The 12,409-nt window shown below is 43.7% G+C and overlaps 1 pseudogene; it reads right to left on the bottom strand.

Moving 5' to 3' along the window:
- Window positions 1-8,158: 8,158 nt before the first annotated feature.
- Window positions 8,159-12,409, bottom strand: part of LOC133763280 (small acidic protein-like) — a 56,605-nt pseudogene continuing 52,354 nt past the window's right edge.

Raw genomic sequence — 12,409 nt, 5'->3', positions numbered from 1 at the left:
GGCCAGTCACCTCACTTCTTCACCTCTTTTTTTTTTTTTTTTTTTGGAGTGTGGGAGTTTATAACAGGAAGAGAAGAATACCCTTTTCTCAGGGTGGGGGTGAGCACAGTGAGATGACCAAATAAAGTGCTGAGTAAGCTGTGAAGACAGGAACAGATGTCAAGTGCACATGAAGAAAATGCGTGGGGCCAGCCAGCAGCCTTTTGTGATCTGGGCTGATCCGAGTCCAGCCTAGGCCTCATTTGCGTCTGTGAAAAATGTACAAGTGGCAGTGTCTTGAGTGTGCAAGCAGAGGACAGAGCCTTTGTGTGTGCTGTGAGGGTCCGGGGGGAGGCCAGGAAATGAAAACCACGTGGCCTTGAAGCTTCAAGCTTCCGCACAGGGAAGAGGAAAAAAAGCCAGCGAGATGTTCTTAGACAATAATGAGGGGAAATAGGAACCGGTGGCTTCTTGTGTTGCTCTTGAGCAACTGGTTCTGTCTTTTTAGGCAGCTTCACAGTAAAATTGCATTTCATTTATTGAAATATGACAAAATGGAGCAGGATAAGGGTCTCAGGATGCTGTAGGAAAAGTGAGCTATAAAATTTAAATAAGTCTTAAGTGGATTAGCCTCAGGCATTTTCTGGAGCTAAGTAAGGAGAGGAATGATTGAACTTGCATCTTGCTTTTTCTGGCTATGGCCATGACTGTGTGTAAGCGCTTGTGTTTACAACTCGTGTTCAAGGAGAATGAGCACAGGAAGTTCTGCTTTAACCTTTGGTTTCTCTCTAACCCACTGCACTGCAAGGAATCCAGCCGGGGTGTCAAGAAAGAGACCCTCAAAAAGTAGACAGCCATAAGGACCTGCAGTCTTGGGTAACGACGTGTATCAGAGAGTGAGAATGATAACCTAGATGCAGTGGGCATTTGGCAAGGGTGAGGTGCTCTCTGGGATGCTGCACTCCCATATTGGAGTGCCTGGACTCAATTCCCAATCCCAGCTTCCTGCTAATGTTCACCCTTGGAGGCAGCAGGTGAAGGCTAACGTACTTGGGCCCCTGCCACCCATGTGGGACATCTACATAGAGTTTTTGGCTCCTGGCTTTATGGTGGCCCAGCCTGGCTGTTGTGGGCATTAGAGGGAGTGAACCAGGAGCTGGGAGTTTGATGAGAACTCTGTCTATCTCCCTACCTCTCAAATAAAAAACTAAATAAATAAAGGGAAAGGGACAAATAGTATGAATCAGATGGAGCTGCTGTGTGGGAGAAGGCAAAACGATTCTTGATTTACATTTGGAACAGTGATTTACCTGGAAGAATCTCAAGTGTGTGTATCTTTGTGTAAAAGAGGGCAAGAGAGAATGAATTTAATAACCTACAGGTGTCTTGGTCAGACATGAACCCTAAACACCTCTCCCATGACAATTATGACAGCAGAGCAGAGAAGTAGCCTGATGTAAACTACCAGTCTGAGTTAAAGCAGCAGCTGCTCAAGCTTTTACCTACAGAGGAGACTTCCACCCCAAATGCCTGAGATTAGCAGTAAGCACTCAAAAGCCAAATGAATGAGGTGGTCCTTGATTATTAAGAAAAGAAACTGGAGCAGAGAGGGCAAGTGATTTTGCTCTTAAAAATGAACAGGGGTTTTCCATTAGAGATTCTGAGGTAATTCATTGAGTCTTAGGATCTGGAAGCATTCAAAGATTCCTTAATGAATTCCTTGGGTAAACTGAGGCCCAGAGCAAGTCAAAATCCTGCCCAAGGCTCAGGGTGGAAAAGCAGCAGAGGTGGCACCAGCTCAGGAGTTCCTCACCTGCCCCCAGGGTGAAGAGACCAGGGATGCTTTGTCCCAAGGATGGGACTTAGCATGGTGGGAAGTTGGGGGGCAGTAGCCTTGTGATAAAGAGATGCCGCTTTCCATATCCCTTCATTTAAAAAGTTTGAATTTAACATCTGCTGCAGAGAGGGACATAAATTCCAACTGGCCTCTTTTTCATTTTGTTCCATTTCTCATTTAGAAGTGGGTGTGGAAAGATGGCCTGGAAACTGCAAGACAGTAACATGAGCCATGAAAACCCTGTGTGATCCACAATTAGAGAGTGAAATGGTTTACAGATGCCACCAAAAAAGAAAAAAACAGAAGCTGAAAAGGCAGTCTTGAGCCAAGGGTGCATCTCTTTGCTTTCCACCCAAGCAGGTAAAGGAAATCCGTGCTAAGAAATGATGTCTCTGTTGGACCCCTTCCGAAGCGTGCACCTGGCATAGTGACAGTAGCGTACATGTAACATGTGTTTCGAGTTCAGTCGATGTCTGTGCTTCATCCTAGTCCTGAGCTAGTCACGGCAGGCATTCTTGTCCTGGAGGTGCTTTCTTCACAAATCTGGAATCAGATAAGGAACTCCAAGCATAGAAGGGTACTACTCTGTGGCTAGTTGCTGCCAACGGGCTGTGATTGAACACACCATGCTGCTCACAGTAGACAAATGTTCACTCTTGGATTTGTCCATCTCTTTGCACCAGGTCCTGTCTGTTCATCCTGGCAGTATATGCTCCCTATGGTTAGCTATCTTTCCCAACAGGCATTACAATTTTTGAAAAATCACTAAGCTTGAGCTAGACTAAGAGAAGGCTTGGATGATTGCGCTAGTTGCCCCTTGACGATCACTTGAAGGGATTCAGTTAGTGGGAATGAGATTTCCCAGTTACTGGCTCACCATGGGCAGGTGTATTTTGGTCGCTTTAGCTTATGTGATAATGATAAATGTTTTATTTCCCTAAAATATTGGTGATTTCAGAGGTCTTTGTGTTTGGTCACAAGCAACCAAAAATCTAATTTACAGAGTTTGATACAGAGGAGTTTTTGTTCTTGTTTAACAAAATGTCTGAAAGCAGGCATCTGTAGCTAACTAAACCACCAGAGAGGAGGCCAGCATTTTGGTGAATCTCTTAGCTGCTCCCTCATAACTGCAGTGCATCCAAACGGTAGCCTACAGGCCCAAATATAGGGCACGAAGGAGGAGGGGAAAGCAAGGCCACTGCGCCCCATCCCTTGCATTGGAAAAGCTGAAGCTCTCTTAGACCATGCCTCTAAGCAGTTTTTTTTGTGTGTGTCTCATTGGCCATAACTGGGTCATTGGCCTCTTCTACTTACATAGGAAAGTGGAAAAGCAGGAAAGATTAACATGGTAAGTTAAACCAATTCTGATCCACCCACATCACTGTCCTGATCGGGGTTTTATTTTATTTTATAAAAAAGACTTATTTATTTTATTTGAAAGGCAGAATTACAGAGAGAGAGACAAAGAGATCTTTCACCCACTGGTTCACTCATCAAATGACCAGGATGGCTGGGCGGGGCCAAGCCAAAGCCAGAATCCAGGAGCTCCCATGTGGGTTCAGGGGCCCAAACACGTGGGCAATCTTCCATTGCTAAGGTGCATTAACAGGGAGCCAGATTGGAAGTGAAGCAGCCAGGACTTGAACTGGTGCCCATATGGGATACTGGCATTGCAGGCAGCAGCTTAACTTGCTGCACCACAATACTGGCCCCCAGATAGTTAGAAGGTGGAGGATGGTGTTGGGTTTTGAGTAATTACAAGTAGTATGTATCAGATGATGAAGTTCCCATTATATACATTTACAAGTGTAACTTTTGCTATTAATAGTATACCAAGCATATAAAAAATGCAGTTTGTATTACATTATTTCCTCTTGCTTCTTTACCTCTGTCTTGATAGCCTTATAGTTCCTGTACAATTTTCTTTGAAATGGCATTGGCATCTACTTTCTTTAAAGAAACATTGTTAACATGAACTTCAGCTGTTTGCCTCCAGGGTTCTGGCATAGTTAGAACTACATTAGTTTCCTGATACATATATCTTCATGAACAGCTGGAAGTAATTTTCAACCTAAGCATTTCATATTTCATGGATGGGTGAACTTTACAATAACTTTTAAAGCAAGTATTCTAAAGCTCATGCATCTTTGATTGGACCCTAGAATAATCCCATCTACTTCATTGGTGCTGAAATATTTAAAAACTCTAAAAGGCCCTTACCAGAATTGTAAAAGAGATATTAGAAAGGCACAAAGGAAAAAAATCAAATCTCTTGCCCTTTCTCGTTCAATCTGTTCTTCACATAACAGCCAAAGTGACCCTTCAAAATAGAGTAGACCATTCCATTATCCTGTTCCCAGTCCCCCAGCAGCTTCCAGTCATCTCTGGATAAAATCTAGACCCCTTTAATGGCTTTCCAGGCCCTACTTAACCTGGTCCCTATCTATCTCTCATGTTACATTTTAAATAAATCAGCCACGTTTCCGTCTCATGTCTTTGACCTTCTCCGTCCCTTGGTCTGGGATATTCTATTTTGCATGGCTTTCTCCTACCTTTATTCAGATCTGTACTCAAATGTCATCCTCTGAGCGCCTTCTCCTGACTGCTCTATGTATAGTATCCTCCCTCCCCCATCATTCTCTGTCCTCTGGTCTGCCTTATTTTTCTACAAGGCCCTTAAGTGACATTGTATTATGCATTTATTGGTTGGCTTGCTTAATATGGGTGCCTTCACATGTGAGCTCAAGAGTATGGATGAGGCTTGTTTCCATCTTTATTCTCAGGACCCAGAGTAGTGTCCTAGTGCTGCTGAGTATGAAATAAATATTAACAAAGATTTGCTGGATGGATGAATGAATACAAGTTTTTCAAAAATGAATTCTATCACATATTCAGAAATGACTGGATCAGAATTTGTTGAGCAGTTTATTTTTCTCCCAGTAGTATACTGTAATTTGTAAGAGTAGAACTTAAAAATATTCAATAAAATTAAACAATATTACCTGGAAATGTGGTTGTGATCCTTTCCTGAACCATTCATTCCACAAATATTAAGTGCCTCTGCATTAAGGAAATACTAATGAGTTTTCATACTTATTATGTTACCTTAAGTATGAGTATAGTTCCTTATAGAGATGGCTGCACATTAATGACTAACAAAGAGGACCAAGAGAAAGGTTTCTGAATACTCCCGAGGATTTGGTTTTGGCCTTGGATCATGAACACGTTTTATTTATGACATAAATGAAGCCATAGAAGGATATTGGACCCAGTTAGTAAATAATACGGAAACACTCACTTATCTGGGTGATACAGAGTCAGGATCCTAAAATGCCTTGACCAGCCTGAAGTAATGAAATGTTCCACCCAAGTAAAAAAGAAATCCATTGATAAGAGGACATACTCTGTCCAAGAGGCCAGCTAAGGTTTAGCAGCAACACAGTAGAAAAAGATTTAGATGTATAATCACTGTGACTCAATAGTGTACTGCAAAATAAAATCACAAAATAAATGCTTAGATGAGCTCATAACACTCATATTAATAGCAAATATATTGTAATGTGTATTATAAATACAAAACAAATCTGGGCCTAGTGAGAAGAGATTTTATTTCAAAGGATTATTGCAAGGAGGAGGAAAAAGTACCTGTTGTAGTAAGGGGAGAGGACTATTGCAACAGGGAGAAGCCTTGACTGTAAGATCGCAAACTTCTCTGGAATTAAGGAAAAGAGGGGCCCATACAGGTGTTTGGCCTAGAGGTTAAACCAGTCAAAACACCTGCATCTCACATCAGAGTGCCTGGGTTCAAATTCCAGCTTCAGCTTCTCATTCCATCTTTCTGCTAATGTGGACCCTGGGAGGCAGTGGTGATGGCTCAAACAGCTGGGTTCCTGCCACTCACGTGGGAAATCTAGATTTGAGTTTCTGGCTCCTACAGATTCAGCCTGGCCCAGTCCCAGCCATTACAGGCGTTTGGGAGAGTGAGCCACTGGATCAGAGATGTTTCTCTGTCGATCTGTCTCTCAAATAAATAACAAATACCTTTAAGAAAAAAAGAATTAGGCCAGCACTGAGACTCACTAGGCAAATCCTCCACCTGTGGCACCGGCACCCCGGGTTCTAGTCCCGGTTGGGGCGTCGGATTCTGTCCTGGTTACTCCTCTTCCTGTCCAGCTCTCTGCTGTGGCCCAGGAGTGCAGTGGAGGATGGGCCAGGTCCTTAGGCCCTGCACCTGCATGGGAGACCAGGAGGAAGCACCTGGCTCCTGGCTTTGGGTCGGCGCAGTGCACCGGCCGTAAGGCGCTGGCCATAGCGGCCACTTGGGGGGTGAACCAATGGAAAAAAAGATCTTTCTCTCTGTCTCTCTCTCACTGTCTAACTCTGCCTGTCAAAAAAAAAAAAAAAGAATTAGGCAAAAAAGTTTTTCTTGTATTAAGGGTAACAAGCAGAGAAACAACCAGTGTGGAAAAGCAAGATGATGTTGAGGTGCGACAGTAGGTCAGAGAATGTGTGACCCTAAGACCAGCTGTTCAGCTTCATGCTGGCTTGGGCTGGCATGAGCCAAAGCCCAGGGAGGAAAGAGTGGCTTACCCAAGGTGTGAGGAACAAGTATGTGGATTAATCAGTTTAGATGACCAGTGCAGCTCACCATTTATGAGGCAAAGAAAGGAAACTTTTTAAAAAAGATTTATTTATTTGAGAGGTAGAGTTACAGACAGAGAGGGAGAGACAGAGAGGTCTTCCATCTGCTGGTTGACTCTCCAAATGGTCACAACAGCTGGAGATGAGCTGAACTGAAGCCAGGAGTCAGGAGCTTCTTCCTGGTCTTCCATGCTTGTGCAGGGACCCAAGTACTTGGGCCATCCCAAGCCATTAGCAGAAAGCTGGATTGGAAGAGGAGCAGCTGGGACTAGAACCAGCGCCCATATGGGATGCGGTCGCTTCAGACGGAGGCTTAGCCCACTATGCCACTGCACTGGCCCAGAAAGGATATATTCCCCAAATGGCATCAACAGCCAGCCAGGAGCCAGGATCTTCCTCCAGGTCTGCCACATGGGTATAGGGGCCTGAGTGCTTGTGCCATCTTCTGCTGCTTTCCTGGATACATTAGCAGAGAGCTGGATTGGAAGTAGAGCAGCTAGGATTCAAAGTGGCTCCCACATGGGTTGCAGGTGCTGTAGGTGGTGGCTTAACTTATTATGCCACAGTGGCAGCCCCAAAGAAAGGAAATATTGAGGGCCTGTGCCTAGCCTTGTAAACAAGGGAACATCTGTGGGTCTTAGGTGAGTCATACAGAGAAACGTAGTTCTTTTCATTTAACCATACCCATAGTACAGAGGGTATGGGGACTTCACCTCCACTGCTTTCCAGAATAACAGAGATCAAGTAAAACTCAGCATTATACCATGCAAAAATTAGAAAACACATAATGTACAAGTTATAATTGCATATATACATGCAACACTGGGAGTGTAGAAAAACAACAACCTACCTCAGTAATCTTATAACTCAGAATCCTAAAATGTTTCAAACAGCCCTGTGAAGTGAGATGCCCCATCAAAGGGGAAAATTCTATTGCAAAGAGGACCAGCTCTAAGCAGGAAGCTGATTGTGCACATAGAAACTAGTAGCAGATGGGGCCGGTGCTGTGGCACAGCAGGTTAATGCCCTGGCCTAAAGCACCAGCATCCCATATGGGTGCTGGCTCTAGTCCTGGCTGCTCCACTTCTAATCCAGCTCTCTGCTGTGGCCTGGGATAGCAGTGAAAGATGGCCCAAATCCTTGGGCCCCTGCACCCAAGTGGGAGACCTGGAAGAAGCTCCTGCTCCTGGCTTTGGATCGGCGCATCTCCAGCCATTGCAGCCAATTGGAGAGTGAACCAGTGGATAGAAGACCTCTCTCTCTCTCTCTCTCTCTCTCTCTCTCTCTCTTTCTCTGCCTCTCCTTCTTTCTCTGTGTAACTCTGACTTTCAAATAAATAAATAAATAAGTATTTAAAAAAGAAAGAAAGAAAGAAACTAGTAGCAGACAATGTCAGCTGCCAGTCAGCTTTACCTTAATTCAATGATCAATGGCCCAGATGGGCAGTTATGGCTCCACCCCCAAATATTATTTGGCCAGCATCTGGGTTTAAAGTTTTGAATATGAAAGACTCCATTAGAGCTACGTCCAGCTTCCATTATTCGCTATGTCTTCACACTGGGCCCTAGTCAAACATTGCCTTTAGCTAGGGTCTGGTCCCTGGAGGTATCTGACTTTGCAACCCCTAATCAAGAGTGCTGTCCATTCACATTACTCAGGAATGTGAACCAAAGTGGCCATATTCAGGAAAAAATACAGACGTCAAAGAATGGAAGCAGTGACCCCCATGGAGTTGGTGTTAGTCCGGAGGAGGCAGGGCTGGAGGAAGGGGGGGTTGCATATAATAGGAGTGGCCACTGGGACTGTGATGGGGGAAAAGGCATGTTCGGTTTGGTCCGAAGGGTAGCCCTAGGAAAAGTGGAAAGAAGTTACAGGGAAATAGGTCTTGTGTCAGCATAGGAAGCCCTTTCTAACTGAGCTGCCTTTGAAAGTGGGGTTCTCCCTGTCATGTAAGTTTTGCTGCAAAGCTCCCCATAGCAGCTGCTGGAGAGGCCCTGAGCGCTGAATGGCTGCTTGGATTAAGTAGCTCTGAAAGTCTCTTCCTACTCTAAGACTCTCTTGTTCTGGGAGACAAGTTGGGACCTCATTATTTTGAATCCTATTGATTCAAAAAGAGTATAAATCCTATTACCAGGGTAGGATAAATTTTCCCTCTATGATATTTTATAATAGAATATTATAATTATTCCTTTATATTTATGAAGTCATGTTTTCTAAGCCATTTAGAAAAAATGTTTTAACTATCTAAAATCAGTTAGTAAAGATAATTTATTGTCAATTGTATGCATTACACTATTCTTAGAGTTTTATGTAGCAATGTCAAAATGTGGACAGAAAATAAATTCCTCCAGGGGCATACATCGTTTATACGGAAAGACCCGATACACTTTTGAAGCAATAAGTGAGCCAGAAATTATATTCATTTGTATCTTATATATTTATTAAAAAGAGTGAAATTTGAAAAAAAAAGTGCTAATTGTATGGAAAAACTCATTCAGAGTAAAAGGAGGTCAAGTGAGTATAGTGAATGTGGTTTACAAAAAAAAAAAAAAAAATCAGGGCTTGAATCCAATTTCACTAAGCATGCAATGAAAATCAGACTGCCTTAAAAATGATCTGTGTAAATACTTTATCAACCAAATGAAAAAGTTGTCACGAACAACTTCAAGTGCAAGGATGATTTTGAGTTTGTCCTTAATATTGGCTTTGAGAGCAACTCGGGCTGGAGAGTGGCTTAGAGGTAGGAATGAGGAGGGTGGGCAGTCAGTCTCCACAAGTGGATCGTCTACCTGAGGGTGGGTGCATGTCAGCAGTGGGGTGGGCAATGGGATTGGATGGACCCACGGTGGCCTTGGAAACCAGGCAGAGGATGTTTGCACTCTGTGCATGCAGAAGACAGCCAATGGGAGCTGCTCAACCCAAGAACAAAATAATGGGAGAAAAGTCAGAGAATTGTTTGGTTCATTCATGAAGTGTTTATTGAGAATTTTACTTTGCACCAAGCGCACATGAGACAGTGATGGGATATCCTAGTACCCTGAAGGACTGACAAGGAAATGGTGAGGCTGAGTGAGCAGCATTACAATCCCCAGTGATAGATCCTGGATAGAGCACACAGCATATTACCACAGTGCAGAGGGGACGGGTAGGAGAGTACTGTCACTGAAGGCGCTCAGATGAGGTAACATCTAAGCTGAGTGCTGGACAAACAGGTGTGTGAGATACGGGGCCTAGGCTTGTTAGCAAAGTGGTCATGTGTTCAAAGTGACAGAGGATAAGTGGAGAGACAGGGCTGGAGTGCAGGACAGTGGCAGCAAGGTCTGCCCTTCCCAGTTCCTCTTCCCACCCCCAAGGTTGTGACATCAAAGACAACGCCTCTGTATTCATTCCTAGACCTGCTCAGGGGAGCACAGATTAATTACTCACAGCTCACTTATTTATCTTGATTTCTAAAGTAGGAATGCAAATTTATGTATAGGTCTCTCTCTGTCTCTTTTTTTTTTTTTAAGATTTATTTTATTTGAAAGGCAGTGTTATAGTGAGGCAGAGACAGAGAGGTCTTCCATCTGCTGGTTCCCTCCCCAGGTGGCTGCAACAGCCGGAGTTGTCCCCATCGGAAGCCAGAAGCCAGGAGCTTCTTTTAAGTCTCCCATGCAGATGCAGGGGCCCAAGGATTTGGGCCATCTTCTACTGCTTTTCCAGGCCATATCACAGAGCTGGATCAGAAGTGGAGCAGGCCGGCGCCTCAGCTCACTAGGCTAATCCTCCGCCTGTGGCTCCGGCACGCCGGGTTCTAGTCCCGGTCGGGGTGCCGGATTCTGTCCTGGTTGCCCCTCTTCCAGGCCAGCTCTCTGCTATGGCCCGGGAAGGCAGTGGAGGATGGCCCAAGTGCTTAGGCCCTGCACCTGCATGGGAGACCAAGAGAAGCACCTGGCTCCTGCCTTCGGATCAGCGCGGTGCGCCGGCCACAGTGGCCATTGGAGGGTGAACCAATGGTAAAGGAAGACCTTTCTCTCTGTCTCTCTCTCTCACTATCCACTCTACCTGTCAAAAAAAAAAAAAAAAGTGGAACAGCCGGGACTGGAACCGGTGCCCATATGGAATGCTGGCACTGCAGGCAGTGGCTTTACTCTCTACACTACAGCACCAGCCCCAAAATGTCTTTTTACTAGTACAAAATTATCTTGAATTTACTCTAAAAAATATATTAAACAAAAGCATAAGAGTGACTTTAACTTCTTTCTACCAGATAAGATTATGATAGCCAAAACCTTAAGATATTCTCTGTATATGATTCTGAGTTCTTTGTATTTAAATTTATTACAAATATTATTATATACACTTTCAAGAGTGTTTATAATTAAATTAAAATACAGTAGTTCTTAGAAAAATAAGTAAAATACTCAAAGAGAAGTTTCATAGTAAAAATAAATCCATGTTGGGGGCCAGCGTTGTGGCTTAACAGGTTAAGCCTGCTGCCTGTGACGCTGGCATCCTATATGAGCTTCAGTTCCAGTCCTAGCCACTCCACTTCTGATCCAGCTCCCTGCTAATGGCCTGGGAAAGCAGTGAAAGATGGCCAACGTTCTTGGCCCCTGCCGACATGGGAGACCTGGATAAAGCTCCTTGCTCCTGGCTCCTAGCTCCTGGCTTTGGCCTGGCCCAGCTCTGACCATTGTAGCCATTTGGGGAGTGATCCAGTAGATGGAAAATTTTTTCTCTGTCTGTCTCTCCCTCTCTCTCCCTCTGTCTCTCTGTAATTCTGCCTTTCAAATAAATAAAGTAAATCTTAAAAAAAAATCCATATTGCTAATAAGCAAATACAAAAAGCCTAACTAATAAGTAACTGAAAAAATGCAAGTTAAAACAAAAAGATGATTTTCCCCTACCAAAATGGTGAAGTAGGAGGAAAAAGACTTTTTTCCTTTTCTTTCTTTTAATTAGCAATCATTAGACTTGCTGATTTTTTAATAGGCATCTACTTGATAACTTTTTATCTTTAAATTATTTTAATTGTCCATATTTCTGGAGTTGAGTGTAATAATTTGATAAATGTGTTCAATGCATGATGATCATCAGGTTAGTATTTCCATCTTAAACACCTTAATTTTTTGGTTAACATTTAATAATTGTGTTTATGGGATACAATGTGATATTTCAATAACTGTATACAATGTGTACTGATAGAATCAGAGTGATTCATGTTTATGAAAGATATTTCCAAACAATTGCTAAAATTATAACTTGCTGAAAACTTTCTGGAGGGTAATTTATGTTCATTAAAAGAATCTGTATACGTTTTTCCTAGGCATTCTCTTTCTTTCCTTTCTTCCTTTCTTTCTTTCTTTCTTTTTCTTTCTTTCTTTCTTCCTTCCTTCCTTCCTTCCTTCCTTCCTTCCTTCCTTCCTTCCTTCCTTCCTTCCTTTCTTTCTTTCTTTCGACAGGCAGAGTTAGACAGAGAGAGACAGAGAGAAAGGTCTTCCTTTTCCATTGGTTCACCCCCCCAAATGGCCACTACGGCCGGCGCACTGCACCGATCTGAAGCCAGGAGCTAGGTGCTTCCTCCTGATCTCCCCTGGGGGTGCAGGGCCCAAGCACTTGGGCCATCCTCCACTGCCCTCCCAGGCGACAGCAGAGAGCTGGCCTGGAAGAGGAGCAACCAGGACAGAATCCGGCGCCCCAACCGGGACTAGAACCCAGGTGCCGGCGCCGCAGGTGGAGGATTAGCCAAGTGAGCCGTGGCGCCGGCCATAGGCATTCTATTTCAAAGACTGTTCGAGGAAATAATTAGACAAAGATACAAAGATGTAATTATCGGCATAGTAACTGGAATAGTGTGTGTAACAATGAAAAATAGTACTAATGTGCATTAATAAAGGATGGGTAGGCATATTTGAAAGACACAGACAGGGCACAGCTTGTGAACTGTGATGATATTTTCCATAAGGTTTT

The sequence above is a fragment of the Lepus europaeus genome, chromosome 1 (genome assembly GCF_033115175.1).
Source record: "Lepus europaeus isolate LE1 chromosome 1, mLepTim1.pri, whole genome shotgun sequence".
Classification (NCBI taxonomy): domain Eukaryota; kingdom Metazoa; phylum Chordata; class Mammalia; order Lagomorpha; family Leporidae; genus Lepus; species Lepus europaeus.
The sequence above is the reverse complement of the archived record's forward strand: the minus strand, read 5'-3'. Positions and strand labels throughout refer to the sequence as shown.